Source organism: Gekko japonicus, unplaced genomic scaffold (genome assembly GCF_001447785.1).
Source record: "Gekko japonicus isolate JY-2015 unplaced genomic scaffold, Gekko_japonicus_V1.1 scaffold454, whole genome shotgun sequence".
In the NCBI taxonomy this organism is placed as follows: domain Eukaryota; kingdom Metazoa; phylum Chordata; class Lepidosauria; order Squamata; family Gekkonidae; genus Gekko; species Gekko japonicus.
Window position 1 is genome coordinate 96,168 of NW_015173687.1, and position 17,916 is coordinate 114,083.

General features: G+C 43.2%; 1 protein-coding gene across 1 annotated transcript in view; it reads right to left on the minus strand.

Annotated features, from left to right (window-relative positions):
• ZNF618 (zinc finger protein 618) overlaps positions 1-17,916 on the minus strand; it is a 135,622-nt gene that overhangs the window by 38,087 nt on the left and 79,619 nt on the right.

Genomic DNA, 17,916 nt, shown 5'->3' on the forward strand with positions numbered 1-17,916 from the left:
GGTTTGTTGGTTGTGGGTGGGGGGGGGGGGGGGCGCCTGGAACTAGTGAACTGTGACCTCAGCAGAGGGGCTTGGCCAAAGGAGAGGGAGAATCAAAAGACCCCAAAGACACCAAGTGGGATCTTTCCGGGGCTCGGAAGCCAGAAGCGGCAGGGAAGCAATACAGTCAGAGCTTTTGGGACCCTGCATTGCCTAGAGAGCCTCATCCCGCCCTGGGGAAGAAGGGAGGGGGGGGGGGGAGGAAAGCCAACTAAGGAGGATGGCAACAGAAAGAGAGTAGTCGGAGTGCCTAAGGAAGGAGGACCAGAGCAGGAGAAAAGCAATGGAGATGAACTGGGGAGGGGGTTCAGGTGGAAAGGCGGAAGAAATCCTTCCTGGGGTCCAAATCTCACACATCTCCTCCCTTCTCAGAAGGCTGTCCTGAGACGAAGACCTGTTTTCTCAATGCCCTGCTCTGCTGGCTTGATTGTGACGCACGTCCCCCTCCTCACAAGAAAAAGGTAGGGTTTAAGAATTTAATCTAATTAGCGCCCCCACACACCCCTCCCGAAAAAATCCTGGCTACGGGGCTTTTGGGTGACAGAGTATGTATGTTTTTAGCTATTTCTGAACCAGGGTGGAGAATAAAACCACATATATATATATTAAATAATCCAATTCAAGGTAAAGCTAAGAATTCACCCGATTGGCTAGGCAGGTCGAATCAAAACCAAAGCTGCTATTACCCTGTTAGCAAAACCACATGTACAGATAAGTGACATATACATTTCCTCAAAAGAGGTAAAGAGCGGCTCCCCAGGATTGTTTCACCTCAAGAAAATGGCACAGGGGAGGAAGGCTTAAATCCCCACCTCCTCACAGACCCACGTGTGCCTGGGAATTATGTACCCAGCACAGAACTTGCAATGCCTGTCTAAACACGTAGATCCACTGCAAATGCATGGGAAAGGTAACATACAGCCACAAAGCTCCTTGGGTCCCAGTCTGAATCTCTGAGCCACTGCTAAATTATACCCTTACTTAACCTACCAGGATTAGATCTATTGCTAATTGAAACTATTCTAAATTTCAAACTGCTGCTAAGGTTTTTTTGTTTTAATGTTGTTACTGCTGTGAGTATTACTAATTTGCTTTTTAATTACCCATTACGTGTTTATGAATTGATTTTATCAAAGGCAAAATGAATCAGGACTTGGGGGGAGAACAGGAGGGAGATTCTTAACTGCTGGTTCTTCGAACATGTAACTATGCTTCTCCTCAGTTTCTGTAGACATTCGTAAAATTATTTAGGCTGGTCCACCATGATTCTTTTGAAAATGGAAGGACCAGAACCTTCAGGGTTTCAACTAGCCAGCACGTCCTTGCCAGCTCAGCTGCCCAGCTCATTTGCTTGTTACACCCAGGCCTTACTGTGATGCCCCAGAGAGATGTGGCAAAAGTTCTTGGGAAAGGAAGGAACTCCCCCTCCCCCCGGTATCAAAGACACCAATCAGGTGGCACACGCCTGCTTCCAGATTAAACAAAAGGAAGCCAACCCCATGCAATGGACAGGATGGGATGGTACCCCAGATAGATGGGGCCATAGATCAGTGGCAGAGCTAGGATTGCCAGGTCCTCTTTGCTCCCTGGCGGGGTGGGTGGGTGGGAGGAAGCTCTCAGGGAGTGGGGGGGGGAAGGTTGACGTCACTGCGTGCGATGTCCCCAGCGTGATGACATCACGTGGAAGTGACATCATTACGCTGGGGATGCCACGTGGCAGCAATCTAGTATTTTGGGCAAAATTCTATGGTTACCATAGAGGTTTGCCCAAAATATTAGTGTGTCACCGCGTGGCGTCCCCAGCGTGATGATGTCACTTCCGTGTGGTGTCATCACGCTGGGGATGTTGTGCTGGGTGGTGATTGTTGTGGGTGGGGCTTCTCCCTGCCGGCCGGCTGGCCAGTGAAGCACTGGAGCCCACCAAATCTGGGAGGGGGGGGTCCCCTTTGCACACAAAACAGAGCAGCCCCTTTGCACACAAAGCTAGGTTCAATCCCCAGCATCTCCAGTTCAAGAGTTTCAGGAAGCCGGTGCTAGAAAGGACCCTTCTCTACCTGAGACCCTGTAGAGATGTTGCTTGGAATAGTAGATATTGGGATAGATGGACCGATGGTCTGGTTCGGCATTAGGCAGCTTTGTGCATTCATATATACCAAACAGAAAGTGAAAGCACAGCGTTGTCAGTGAGAGAGTCCAGAAGCAGTGTTCAGAAGCAGGTCCCAGGCCCAATTCTCTTTTTTTCAAACAAACTGACTAAGACAAGTTTTAGAAGAAGACAAAAAGGAAGAAGAGTTGGTTCTATGCCCTGTTTTTCTGTACCCTAAGGAGTTTCAAAGCGGCTTACAATCGCCTCCCTTTCCTCTCCCCACAAGAGGCACCTTGTGAGATAGGTGGGGCTGAGAGAGCTCTGAGAGAACTCTGCCTGGCCCAAAGTCACCCAGCTGGCTTCATATGGAGGAGTGCAGAATCAAACCCAGTTATCCAGATTAGAGTCTGCTGCTCTTAACAATTACATCACGCTGGCCCTCGCTTTAGGGTATCTCGCCACAACAATCTTTATTTCATTCACAACAGAGAAGTCCATTGCACGAAACCTCATACTGCTCTCAAACAACAGCAAGTCAACGTCACCCACAGCCAAATCCCACTGCACCCCAACATAGCTGCCATCCAGTGCTCCCTCTAAGCTGTGGAGTCTTGTGAGCAAAAATTCTACTTTGTGAGCTACTGGCATTGTGAGCAAGCAATTTGGGTACTGCATACATTAGTTTGCTCTGGAGCCCTCCTTCCTGAGTCAAGACAAAAATGTGTAAGCCAGAGGGTAAAAAACTATGAGCTAGCTCACGCTAACTCAGCCTAGAGGGAACACCACTGCCATCTGTCAGTCACACACATACCCCAACCAGGCAGAAGCTGTCCAACATTCACTGGACCCTGATCGCCTTAATTTCTGTGCCCACAAAATCAGGCCAGAAGGGGGAGCCCTCGTGTAGCTTTGAAGTGCCCTGTGCTGTGGACCTCCTCAGACAGAAGTGCCATGGATAAGCAGGAACCTGCATCACGTGCACACACACGTATGCAAGCACACCTACCTCTTTGCAAACTTTTGGTGAGATAATATTCTAGCAAAGTAGCCATGACAGCTGCTAAAATGACAAACACAAAACCCCCACAAACATACAACGTTGAGTAACAGAGGTACTCATCTGCCACTTGTCTAAAATGCTGTGCAAGCACCCCAATAGGAATCCCATGAAATTCAACTTTGCTTATTACAAAGGTCTTGCTGAGAAGAATTGTTCCACAAGTTAAGATTTCAGTTAATGCTTAGAGGCATTTGTTTCTGAATTCTAAAAAAAATATGCACACAAACACACACATTTATGCCCTGCAATAGTTCCTTTCACAGCAGGAACTGAAAGCATTTGAAGCATTCAGTCTACCCAATTACAACTGTACTGAAATGTACTGATTGTAGAGCTAGATTTTGAAACCAGAAGTTTAAAACGATATCTTGCTGGAATTAATCTCTGCAGCACTGACGAAAGACTCCTCTCTGCTTGGATCCCTGAGAATTTGCAAAACATTCCTAGTTAGGCAAGCTTTCCATCTGCAGAAGCCGTGAAGGTGTTTGAAGAAAGGTGTTTTAGTGAAAACTTTAGATGTGCTCTACGACACTGCAGAATATCTGATCGGATTGTTAAAAGATTTCAGTGTTGTTGGAGCCATTTTTATGAGGCTGTAATTGATACGTTGTGAGCCTGTCGGAGGTGGGGTGACCAGACCTTGCTCCCTTGCCGCAGCCCCACTTCCCTTTTTCCAAGGGCCACTCCACATGGCCTTAGATTAAGAAAGGGAAGGGGTTTCTGGGTATTCTCCTCCTCCTGTTGACTCTCCTCTACTGAGTTCTCAGAGTTCTCCTCCTGTGCAGCCTGGAATACGTAGCTGAGAACATCCTCCTCAGCTGTCTCCCAGGCTCCATAAAAGAGCTATAAAAGAGTATGAGGCTAGCTACACATGCCCCTTCCAGCCTCTTGTGAGAGCTCTCCTTCTGACTCTAGTGGGAGCGATCCCAGCCACAGCACATGCAGCCTCTGTGTTCTGCCTGACCACTACCGCTCAACCATTCAAGGGCCCCTTCCACCATTCAAATGAGCGAAAACAAGACAGAATTGCTAAAGCTATATTTCTTAGCTCCTCCATCACCACTACCACACAATATCTTTTGCTATTTGCCACGCAGTCCTATTTTGGAAATCCAAAGCATATGTTTCTGCCAGAGTTTGTTGAGAGGTACATGTATTGCACAAAAGCTGTAAGACTTGTTGACAAACATAATCCAAAGCAGCTACGCTAAATTTAGCAAATCTTGCCTAGGTGGCTATTAAGTCTTGCCAGAATTTTCTAGCTATCCACACAACAGACTGTAAATCTGATGCTTGAGGGCGACATGCTGTGAAGGAATTGTTTCTAAGCAAATTTCTCGATTTCTTACATGCATGCATGGAGCTGATATATTTAATGAATTTTAAAATTCGGAGTTACACCTTACGGCAAAGACAGGTGAACTCAAGGCATGTATACTCAAAAGAAACACTCAGGATCTTCTAACGTCCATCACAGAGTACAGAGAAAACTTTGAAATTTTAGCTGCCAGCATAAACATTTTAGGTTGCTGTAGTGCATGAGGTCTGGTCTATAGAGCATGAATTGACTGAAAAATGTTGGATCCATTGGGCACTGAGTATGTATGTATGTGGGTGCTAAGAAAACTATATTTTATTTTCTGTTTAACAATATACTCTACTTCAAGCTTAATAAAGCAGACAAAGCAGAACATGACTGTTTAGCCCTGCTTCTTCTGTATGGCTCAGTAGAATGGCCGTCCCCAGCCTACTGTAAGCAGTGGTACACTGCCTCTGGGCAAAAAGGTTGCCTTTTAGCCAATGATAGATCAACCCTCTGTAAAGATGTTTACAGTAGACCTCCAGCATTCATGTATTCATGCCTCGCGATTTCACTTATTTGCGATCCATGGTCTGATCATGTGATGCGGTCTCCGGCTTGGTTTTACTCCCAACTTGTCATCATAATAATAAAATTGAGAAAGGAAGAATGCTGTAAGCCAGGTATGTCCCACAGGTAGATCGCGATCTACCAGTAGATCGCGGAGGGGTCAGAGGTAGATCACCAGCCCCATTTGGTCTCCTGGTTTGCAGTTCTTTCTGGATCTTCGTCTCTCTTTTTCTCTGGATCTTCGTCTCTGTTTTGTTTTTGCTTATTTTGCTTACCAGTAAATGACCAGTAAACTCCTGCCAACCTAGCAGTTCGAAAGCAAGAAATTGCAAGTAGATAAATAGGTACCACTTCGGTGGGAAGGTAACAGCGTTCCGTGCGCCTTGGTGTTTAGTCATGCCGGCCACATGACCACGGAAACGTCTTCAAACAGCGCTGGCTCTTCGGCTTTGAAACGGAGATGAGCACCGCAACCCTAGAGTCGGATTCGACTGGCTTTCGAGCAAGGGAACCTTTACCCTTTACCTTTAAATGACAGAAGATGCATTATAAATGGGGGTCGGGCGGTGGAACCCAACTTCAGTGGGTTAAATCTAATTTGAAATTAAATTGAAACTTTATTTTCATGGTGGTAGATCACCGGCACTTTTGGCCGGAAAAAATAGATCACTACCTGTTCGAAGTTGGGCATGCCTGCTGTAAGCCATTTTGGTCCCTAGTGAGGAGGAAAACAGAGCATAAAGGAATTGGTTTGTAACTCTTGAAGGAAGTGTTTTTCTACTGAGAGGCTGCAGACCCCCTGCTTCTCAGTATTCATGGATTTCACAATTCAGTCTTCTGTATTAGTTACCCACAGAGTCACTGTGAGGGATGACGTGGCCACCTTGGCTGCTCATCTGAATCTCCTCCTTGTCCCAACCCTTCCTAAAGGCCCTGCCACACCTGGGATGCTGAAAAATTCATGCAGATGGACATTTTCAACAGGTGGGAACGCATTTGAGCCAAGCCTCAAATCCCTTCTAGTTACAGATCGACTCAAGAAACAGGCCAACCAGTTTTGCAGCAGCCCTTTAGCTGAGCTTTCGTTTCTTTATCTTTGGCCTTCTTTGGAACATACATGGCAGAGGACATTCCTGTCACTCAGGGTTACTGCTGGTCATGTCCCTGAAGTACACAGATCAGTTTGCGCCTTCTTGTACATGCACAGTAGGAAGCAGAATTTGAATGAGCTGGTTTGGATACAGATTCAATGTAGCATCACGTGTTGGCCCAAGACGTTTATGGTTTTAATCTTGATTTTGTTTTATTTTAATGTTGTGACCTGCCCTGAACCCACATGCGGGAAGGGCAGGGTAGAAATTGAACCAAATAAATAAATAAAGAAGAATAAGGAAAACAGTCAATCGGTTCAAAGGAAAAGGAACCCAGTAACTTTGCCATGAGTATCATGAAGAGTGTGTCAATCACCAATGAAGTGGGGGGTTGTTGTTGTTGTTGTTGTTGGGAGACCCAGCCCAGCAACCAGGAAGGAGGGAGGACTGAAAAAGTTTTTCTAATGAATGAGCATAGTATCTTTTGTTCCGTGATTCTTTGGTGTTTGTTGGCTGGGGAGAGGAGGCAGATCAAGTCATCTCCCCCAGTCTAGGTTCAATTTGACTTGGCAATGTATTTCCAAACTGGCTTTCAGTTCCCAGGGAGAAGCAGGAGGAAAAAAACCCAGCTCCAGTTTCTTTCAATGCTTGGTTGCAATTTGTGAAGCTTTCATCTGTTGCTGGCATCACTCGCTTATCCTGCCCTGGTTTTTATCACCTTCTTTTCTTCATGCAGGTGTTTGTGAATGATGGCAAAGCCAGTTCAACAACTGGCTAAATCCATGCTCTTCCTACTCAGACAGGAAGTGAATCCTTTCCCCCCCCCTTACAGATGCTGCTTAATGACCATCACTCCTCATCCTCCACCCGCCTTGTACTCTTGTCTTCACCTTGTCAGTTAGTGGCTGGCATACCCCAGTGTCCAAGTAACACAGCTTTATTTTTCAAGCAAAAGTTCCCTTGAGAGAAACCTGTTATGAAGCTTTTTTTCCCCCGTTGCAGAAATCAATCATATCTGCCCACAGAAGAATATTACAGCATGGCTGTAGGGAAGCCTCCAGAGAATCATCTTCAGGGTTATCCCAGCTCACCTTGAATGTTGACTGATCTGCTGCCCTGGCTGTTCTTGAACAGAGAGGCAAGACCAGCATTCCAGAAAGCTTCTGGTGACAATGATGGTAAGGACTGTTGGAGCGAGCAGAGGCATGACCTAACCAGTTCCTGGATGACTTCCCCCCACTGAAGGAGAAAGGGTATCTCAGGAGATTATCACCGAACACGAGACACCTGATGCAGAGGCACAGGCATCGGGAGGGGTCCATGGTTCAGCGCCAAAGCATCTACTTGGCTTGCAGAAGGTCCTATCTCCTTCCACGTAAAGATTTTGTTTAGGGCCAGAACAGCTATACGCTCTTCCAAGCAGATTTGGGTTTACACAATTATTGGAGATCGATGTATCGAATCGAAAAAGATTTTATGTTTCTTTCTCAAGCTCATCAAAATTGTTTTTGACTAGATTATTTCTTAGTAAGTATATATTACAATCAATGCTGGCTTGTTCTATAAATAAATCCCTTGGTCATTTCAGACCACATACTGGTAACATTGTCTGTAAGACCTGTTGCGCCCCTACCCAAAGCTCCCTACAGCAACTTAATACTCCTCTGCCAAGACAGACTACAGGAGCTGCGGTGGCTCAAGTGGTTAAGACGCTGAACTGCAGGCTGTGGAAGGTCAGTAGTTCAGCAGTTCGAGACCCGAGTTGCCGCATGACGGAGTGAGCTCCCGTCTCTAGTTCCAGATCCTGCCAACCTAGCAGTTTGAAAGCAAGAAATTGCAAGTAGATAAATAGGTACCACTTCGGTGGGAAGGTAACAGCGTTCCGTGCGCCTTGGTGTTTAGTCATGCCGGCCACATGACCACGGAAACGTCTTTGGACAGCACTGGCTCTTTGGCTTTGAAACGGAGATGAGCACCGCAACCCTAGAGTCGGATTCGACTGGCTTTCGAGCAAGGGTACCTTTACCTTTAAGACAGACTACACATTTGTCACCCTCTTGAGGAGACATATAAAGGAGCTGGATGATAATGTAGAGGTAAACAGCATGGCTTTGCTGAGGGATATTCTCAAGGTATAGATGAGAGGGCAGGTCACTTAAAACATTTACAACAGCTTGAAACTCTGTTCCACCAGGCACTGCAAAAATCTGCAGACAATCCAGTCCCGGATCATTACTGTAAGCTTCTTAAATTAAAATCTAAAGTCAATAAGATCCACTCACAGTGGGCAGAATTTCATCTCGCCTGCACTGAACAACTGGATTGGGAATCAGGAGGAAAATGAGGTAAAATGCTAGCATATCATTTGAATCAAGTTCAAAATGTTATCTGTGGTATTGGAGGCACACTATGCACGAAGACCCAGGAAATGAATGACGTATTTGTCAATACTGGGGAAAAAATGTATTTGAGAGATGGCAATATTCAAGCAAATGAAACTAAGCACTTTCTGGAAAGTATCCACCTCCCACAAATTTCAAAGAACATGCACCAGCTTTGGCAGCACCAAAATCAATTTCCAAAACAGAAAATATAATTAAAAGATGAAACTGGATGAAGCACCTGGACCAGACAGCTATCCAGTCGAATGGTTGGCAAAATAAAGGCAGGAACAGAATTCCCCCTAACTATGTATATGACATTGGTAAACCTGGTAGAGACGCATTGCAATGGGAGAATTACCACTCTATATTTCTTATCAATGTGGATGTCTTAGTGGCTTTCAATACTGTCAATCACGGTATCCTTCCAAAGCACCTTGCTGAACCAGGAGGCACGGTTTTGTGATGGTTCTGGGCCTATATAGATGGTAGATTTCAGAAGATGGCACTGGGGGGTTACTACTTGGCCTTTGGCCTGTGGAGTCACACAAAGCTCCACCTTGCTATGCTTTTTAAGTTCTACTTCCTTTTTAACATCTACTTGAAACCACTGGGTGAGATAATCCAAAGATCTAGACTGGGTTGTCACCAATATGTGGAGGACTCTCAGTTCTATCTCACGGCTTCTAACCCATACCAGGAAGTCTATAGAAACCCTGATTCTGCACCAGGAGGCAGTTCTAGGGTGGATGTGTGCAAATAAATTGAAGCTTAATCCCAACAAGGCTGAAGTGCTACTCTGAGTGGTGATAGTTTTGGCTTTAAAAGCCATATGTGACAGACTGCACTTTTTAAAAGCTTAGAAGTGCTGTACTAACAGCTAAAGGACTGTGAATGGTTAATTCTTCACAGAGTCAGAAAGCCTTGAGTGACAGGCTGTTCCAAGAAATCTGACTGGTTCGCAAAATCTGAACAGAGAAAGACTTCTGGATGCTGGGGAGAATGCCAGTCTGATTTTAGCCCTAGCTGAGAAGAGTCAAGTACTGACAATTTTGGGATTCAGCCCTGACTGAGAACAGTTTAACGTGGACAGGAGAACTGGGGAAAGTTGGCAAGGATGAGTGGGTTTGTTAGATGGAGACTCCCATTCAAGCCAAGGAAAGGGGATATACCTTCTAGAGCTGGGGTGTCAAACATATGGCCTGCAGGTTGGATCTGGCCCCTACAAGCCTCCAATCCTGCCCAAGAGCAACTGGCTGTGTGCTGCTTCTTGCTTCTAATATTGCAGCTCCTTTTGGCCAGTCTCTCCTATTTCCTGCTTCAGAGGAGAGAAAGAATGCCTTCTCTCAATTGGCTGAGGGCTCCTTCCCCCTCCTCCTCCTCGGGGGGGGGGGAAGGGCCAGGGGGGGGTGCGGGGGGGTGTCTGTCTTGTGGGACTTTTAAGGAGACCCAGCAACATTTTATTCTAGGTATAAGCTTTTGTATGCAAGCACACTTTTTCTTCTTCAGAGACAGAAAGAGCCATAGGGAGTACGCCGGGGGGGGGGGAGAGTCCTGTGTTAAGACAAAAAACGTTTCATTCCAGGAGAGTGAGAGAGAATCCTGTTTTTAAGACCAAAAATGTTTTATTCCAGGTATGAGAGTGTGTGTGTGTGTCCTGTGTTTAAGACCAAAAACGTTTTACTCCAGGTATATGAGAGGGGGGGTTATTCCAGGTATAAGAGAGAGAGTCCTGTGTTTAAGACCACAAACATTTTATTCCAGGTATAAGCTTTTGTGAACAAGCACACTTCGTCTTCAGAGAGAGTGTCATGGGTACTGGCTCTGCTGAGGCTGACTACTCCTCAGAGGAGGAAGAGGCATGGAGCAACCCAGCCTCCTCTGGAGTCAGCCCAGCAGAAGAATCCTTACGAGCACCTGAGGGAGAAGAGGCCCCAGCAGCTGCACAGGAGGTGCAGCCAGAGGGAGAGACTGATCCAGAGCCTGGCCCAGCACCCCCAGGTAAAGACACCCCGAGGCCAGAATCCCCACCTACCCTGTTTCCCCAAAAATAAGACCTACCCAAAAAAATAAGCCCTAGCAGGATTTCTATGCATTTGTGGTATAAGCCCTAGTGTGTCTTCTTGAGAAAAAATAAATATAAGGCAGTGTCTTATTTTCGGGGAAACACGGTAGTTCTCCTGAGTGTCCCAGACGCAGGGCACGCCAGTGACTGAATTTGCCAGAGTGAAGGAGGAGTGACAGACTGCAGCTCTTGCAAAGGCAAAGTGAGGGGCTGTAAGTCTTGGCAGATTGACTCCCAGGGAAGGGAGGACCTAGTCATAAACACCCCCATGCACCTGCCTCAGTATGGAAGCAACCACACATGCTTGGACCTGATCCTGGCTGTTAGCATCCGCTCCTTGCTCCTGCAACCTTTGACTGAAGGCTTTCTGACCTTCGGCTCTGTTGCTAGACTTGATTTCAGACTGCGTATCCAGTTTCCAGTGCATAGTATCTGTGGTGACCGGCTGACCCAGCACAGAAAGGGAGGGGGAAGGGGAGCGCCAGAGAGAGCATGACTGAGAGGGGGGTGGGAGGGAGTCCCATGGCACTTGGAGAGATCCTCCTTTCCATTTCTAACAGATGGAGAGGAGAAACCTAACAGCACAGCTTGCATTCCTTATTAGTGAAAGGGAGCAAGAGTCTAGCAGCACCTTAATGACTATCAAAATTTGTGGGGGGGGAGGGCAAAAACAATATTAGATGCCTAATCTATTACAAGGACTACAGTGTACCCCATCCTACTTCTAAGAAGAAAATACAAAGGGAGAACTGACAGATTTTAACCTTTTGTAATCCATATTTTATGTAAAAAAAATCTCATTGTAAAATGATGTTCTTGTTTATCACTGCACAACTGAATCAGCTAACATTTCTACAAACTTGCTTTGTTTTACTTATGCTTTAGTGTAAACATAGCTTTGAATTCACTGCTTCATTCATCTCTATTGGAAGACTGTAAATCAAGCCCTGCTGGGTTTTTCTTTCAAAGCATTTGACAAATGCATTACCTAGCCTTCAACAGTTTGTTGTTCACATTGTTCTGCAATTCTGTAATCCTAGTTCAATTGCATTGTTCAATGGTTGATTTATGCTGTCTGACTGCACTATTTTATACCCTATAATCCGCCTTGAAACTAGTGAGAAAGGCAGATCATAAATAAATAAAATATATAATACAAAATATTTTAGAAATGCAACATTTGTTTGAAGATAGCTATACTAGTTTTGGCGTGTAAAGATTTGTAGAAAAAGCCACCAGGGCAGGTAGCAGAAAATGCTAAACAAAAAATAAACCTACCACAAACAATGTGATATGAGCAAAATAGGAGATTTATTACAAAACGTGAACCTGTTAAAAACATAATATGTAATAAAAATGCATAAATATAACAAACAAAAGAGAAGCCACGTGGGCAATTACAAACAGCTCATCTTGTGTTTTCTTTGGTAAGAAAAAGCTACATCTGGCCTATGCAGAGTGTGAGCCACCTGCTGAGACAAATAAAACACAGAGATGTCACAGTGCCACTCTCTATACATATAAGCTACTATCACCAATCACCATTAGGGAAGAGAGGGCAACAATAATTGAGAGAGGCCTGCTTTCCTTTTCAATTCAGCAGCTTCTCTCCTCCCAGGCTCAGTCACACCCGATAACAGAAGCATGTAACTCACAGTGCAATCCTAAATACAGTTATGTCTTTCTAAGTCTACTGAGGTCAATGGGTTGTAACTCATCTTAGAACTGTACTGTCATTCTGTTATTCCCATACGGTAAGTTATCAAGGCAAATTACTCACCATGATGGGGGGAGTTGGGTGTCTGTACTTATACTTTGGAAAAATCTTTGTGAGGGGAGGGGTGTTCATACTGCTCTCAGGGCCCTTCCACTCCATCAAGCATCAAGCAACTTGGGGTTGCTTCTTGCCTGTGATCAGGGGCTGATGGCAGCTCCCGGTCTCCTTAGAGCAGCATCCATACAAATAAGATTTAAGAGTAAGGCTGCTGCATTGATTTTCAGGTAACAGCTAAACCATAAGCCAAAAGGGACTGTCACTATATCAGCAATGATAGAGGTATGAATTTGTGCATGACTTATATGCTCAAAGGTATTCCAGGATCTGAAGGGGGAAAATCCTTGCCCCTTCCCTTAACACTGACTTAAGACACAACCTCCATTCTTTCCCCACAAATGTAATTAGAATGCCCTTGCCACCAGTGCAGCAAGCCGAAGCACCCTACAGATAAGGTCAAATAAAACAAACAAACAAAAAAACCCCACAAGTTAGGAAGTTGAAAAATTAAATTCTGGCATAGGACCGCCTAGCTGAAGAGCATGAAGCAGCAGCAGGAGTGCAGTTGCCGTTTTAAATTGCAAATTTAAGTTGTAATTATAAGCACAGTGAAATTAAGTTTTAAAAGCAATATGCTCTCACAGGCCCCTCTTCCAGGCAGGGCTTTAAATCTTTTTAAAACACACACACACACACACATTTTTCTGTGAAGCATTAACATTAAAGAACGAGGCTTCACAGAGTCTGAATTTCAGAGTTAAGACAGTTAATATAGTCGCTTCACTTGATGCTAGTTTCCGTGACTTGGCTGCTAGCATATACACGGGAGGACTCTCAGACCCACTGTCTTTCAGCACGGAAACCTCATCCAGATGCTGATGGTCCCACCCCAGCCCGGGCTACTGTTCTTGGCGTTGTGCCTCCCACTTTTTACAACCCAAACAGACAGCACATGAAGGCAGCCAGCACATGGAGGCAGGCAATTATAGCAGCCCTTACACACAAGGCAATCTGTTGCCTAGGAAGCACCAGGACTTCTCTTGGTAGGAAAGAAATCCTCCATCAACTGTTGATCACACAGCAGATTTTGTCCATGACTTGTGTGATTCTCGACGCACAAGTAAGATATTCATTTCTTTCTTTTTAATGTATTTTTTAATTTTTGGAAAACAAAGATAATAAAAAGAAACTATAGAAAAGAAAAAATTATTACATATCATAATTATATTTAACAAAAGATGGATGTAAATAAAATACATGAAATCAAAAATATTTTTCCCCAATATCCCCTTCATTACATTGAAAGGTTTTGTGGAAAACACTGTAGAACATACTTCTGTTATATTCAACATTTTACATTTTGAATTTTGTAACTAATCTGTTTTTCATCAGAATCATTAATTTCACCATTGCCGCATACTCAATACTGCACTTCTGCATGCTTGCTATTACTTTTGGCAAATAGGTAATATAACAAAAATACAGAAGAGAGGACTATTGTATTTCTTATAGTAAAAAATAAAAAATGTTTCTCTTCAAAACCCACTTCCTTACACACATTTATATTCAACATGTTACATTTAGAACTGATTTTCATTCTGCTTCTTCATTGCAATACAATTGCATACAGTATTATAGACTACTACTCATTCTAAATTTGACCCTGTTTTGCATACTCCAAATATCCTCAAATTTTGTAACTGATCTGCTTCTCAAATTAGTTGTTAATCTTGCCATCACTAAACATTTGGCAAGTTTATTTTTCCATTTTTCTAAGTGTAGACAAAATCTGCTTTCCATTTTGCTGTGTAGATAATTCTAGTCATTGTCACAATGTATTTGAATACCTTTTCCCAAAAAAATTTCCCTTGCTCGAAAGCCAGTCGAATCCGACTTTAGGGTTGCGGTGTTCATCTCCGTTTCAAAGCCAAAGAGCCAGCGCTGTCCAAAGATGTTTCCGTGGTCATGTGGCTGGCATGACTAAACACCAAGGTGTATGGAACTCTGTTACCTTCCCACTGAAGTGGTACTTATTTATCTACTTGCAATTTCTTGCTTTCGAACTGCTAGGTTGGCAGGAGCTGGAACTAGAGACAGGAGCTCACTCTGTCATGCGGCACACTCGGGTCTCGAACTGCTGAACTACTGACCTTCCACAGCCTGCAGTTCAGCGTCTTTACTTCCATGGAAAATTTGAATTTTAATAAATTCCTCATTTCTCCATGTATTTCCTTCCAATATATTTTTTGCTTTTTTACACATCCACCACATACGGAAGAAAGTTCCGTCTATGTCTTGACATTTCCAACATTTTCCTTTGTAGTTTTTATTTGCTTTCGCAATATCCTTTGGAGTTATATACCATCTAAATTTTTTTCCCCATCTGGATAGATCTGCTTATATCAGTTTCCAAATCTTCTGGTAGTTATTTTTGAAAAGAGTACAGTTTTGCCCAGTCACATTTATTCCCAAATATTTAATGGCGTTCAGAGGCTACTCTACACTCTGTACTCTTTATATTATCTTATTGTTGTTGCATTAAACAGTTCATTATTATTTTTGTCTACCTTCTAATTTTATAGCATGAAAAGGATCCAAATTCTTCAATATGTTCCATTACGTAGTGTTACGATGTTTGGGGATTTGAGACTGTCAGTACCACATCGTTTGCACAGCTTTCCATTTTAAACACCTCATCCTCCATTTTTATTCCCTTAATCCTGGCATTTCGTCTGATCTTTGTAGCTAGAATTTCCCATTGCTAGGATAAATAGTAGAGATGATAAAGGACATCCCTGGCATGTGCCTTTTTCGACTGAACTTGTTTCTGTTAATTTCCCATTTATTAAAATCTTTGCTTGTTGATTCATGCATCAAGTTCCAAAATTCAGGGCCATGGCCCATATCCTGAAGTACATTCAGTAAGAAAGGCCATGTTAAATTGTCAACCAGAAATAACCAGAAATTGGTTATTGGCCATGTTAAATTGTCAACCAGAAATAAAAAAGCTGTTTTCTTTCTCTTCTTATTCACAAATTCACTTGCATCTATTATGAATCGTATCTATCTTTCATATACCTCTTTGGTACAAGGCCTGTTTAGTCAGTGTGTATTAAGTGTGGCATTCATTTTCTTAATCTTTCTGCCACCACTACAGCAAAGATTTTGTAATCTACACTCAGCAGACAAATAGGTCTAAATGACTGTGGTGGTGTTGCATCACTACCCTCTTTATGTATTAACATTATATACGCCTCTTGCCATGTTCAAGGTATTGTCTTTCCTTCTTTTATTTCATTCATAATTTTCTGTAATGGTATAATTAAAACTTTTTCAAAGTGTTTATAATGCATTGCTGTCAGCCCATCCAGGCCTGGTGCTTTATCCATTTTCATATTCTTTATTGCCTGAGAAATTTCTTGAATTGTTATTGTTTGATTTAAAACTTTTCTATGTTCTGGCATAAACTTTGTGATCAGGATGCCTTTTGGATATTCTGTTAATCTTTCTTCTGGAACAGACTTCTTTTTGTATAATCCTGAAAGAGTATTCATAAATTGTTCCTGTATTTCTTTTTCTGCATATGTAATTTGATCTCCTTTCTTTATACCCGTTATTACTCTTTTTTCTATCTCCTTCCTAAGATAATATGCCAAATATCTGCTGAACATGTTTGCATGTTCGAAATGCTTCTGTTTTAGAAACTATAATTTTCTGTACCTCTTCCACTTCTAACATGTTCAATTGGTTTTTTAATTGTCTGATCTCTGCTAGCATATCTCTATTAAAATTATTTTTATGCCCTTGTTCCAACCTCTGGAATTTTTCTTATATTGTCTTGGTTTGTTCTGAATTTTCTTGGAGGGTTTTTGGTGGCAGCTGCTAGTAAAATTCCTCTCATAAAGGCCTTACTTGCTTCCCAAATTGTAGCCAAGAACATTCCTTATGTATTAATTTTAAAAAATCTTCCAGGCACTTCCAGTTATTTATTTCTTGATGTGGTGGTTGTGGACAGTGCTGTCAAGTCACAGCTGACTTAATGGGTCCCCTCTGTGCTGGCAGGGTTTTGGAGTGAAGGGTAGACATTGGCATACGTGGTGGCCATGTGAAAAAGTGCAAATCTTCTGCAAAGTTATTATATCTACTATCTATCAAATAGTTAATTACAAAATGGCCTTAGAACCATATACATTAATATTTAATTTGTGGAAAGAACCAATTTCCAAAATAACTAACAAAACTCTCTTAGAAAATCTATGTACAGCAGCTAGACTAACTATAGCTAAATCATGGAAGAGCACTAAACCATAATTAATTACTGACTGGATATCTAAGACGTGTAAACTTTGTATACTAGATAAAATGTGAGAATCTTTGGTACAAAGAAATAACGAGGAATATCGGTCAAAATTAATTTCAAGATGGTTCTCATTTTTGGAATATTGTTCGTTAAAAGAATTTTCATTGAGCCTTGATACAATTATTGTAATATAATGGGCTTTTTTCTGTTAGTGTTATCTGTAGACTAAAATATGTTGCATATTATATTCTTTATTTCTATTGCAGAACATTGTGTTTATTAACTTTAATTTTTTTTTTTTTAAGTCAAAGCTGACTTCTGGCAACCCCCGTGGGGTTTTCAAGGCAAGAGACATTCAGAGGTGGTTTGCCATTGCCTGTCTCCACATCAGGACCACGGTATTCCTTGGAGGTCTCCCATCCAAATACTAGCCAGGGCCATCCCTGCTTAGCATCTGAGATCTGATGAGATTGGGCTAGTGTGGCATATCCAGGTCAGGGTTCAATTCTTAATAGCAACTTGAAAAACTTTTTAAAGTTTGTGGGAAGAAGAGACTACAGCTCCCATCAGCCTATGCAAAATGCATGTGTGAAGTGCTACCAGTGCAAATAGATCAGCAGACAGGAGGCAGATGACCACCAATTATTTAGATTTTTTTCAAGTTACAGTGTTTTTATTTGAATGCACATAATAATGAAAAACAGAGTTGTATTTACTTGTCCAGACACACTTTGGGGGACTGCGCTTGTACAGGCCAGCCATGGGACATTTTCTTTCTAGCTCAAAAACTCCAAAGAGGGGGCACCTCACCCCTTTCGAAACCGACATACGCAGGATTTCTGCCCAACGTACCACGTGGTCCGTTGGCAGGTGCACCCTTCCCTCATTTCCCACTACGCCGCTGCGAGCCCCCTTCCACGTCACAATAGGCCCCTGTGAGAACTCAGGGCAGGGCAGGAGGGAGGGAATGTGTACAGAAGATGGCAATGAACAGCAGTTACAGGTAAGTACAACTGTTTGCATTTTCTGTCTTCTTGTGCAGCCCCACATTGGGACCATTAGAGAGCTACTCACCAGAGGAGGTGGTGTGAGTCTCTCACTGGAACAGAACCTATAGAATAGCTTTGCTCACATCTGCTTCTTTCGTCGCCTGAAGGTCTAAAGTGTAGATGTCCAACAAGGGAACTTATCGATGAAATTCGGCAGACAGCCCCTGCACTTGGGTGAAGTGTGCTTTCACATCGAGCAGT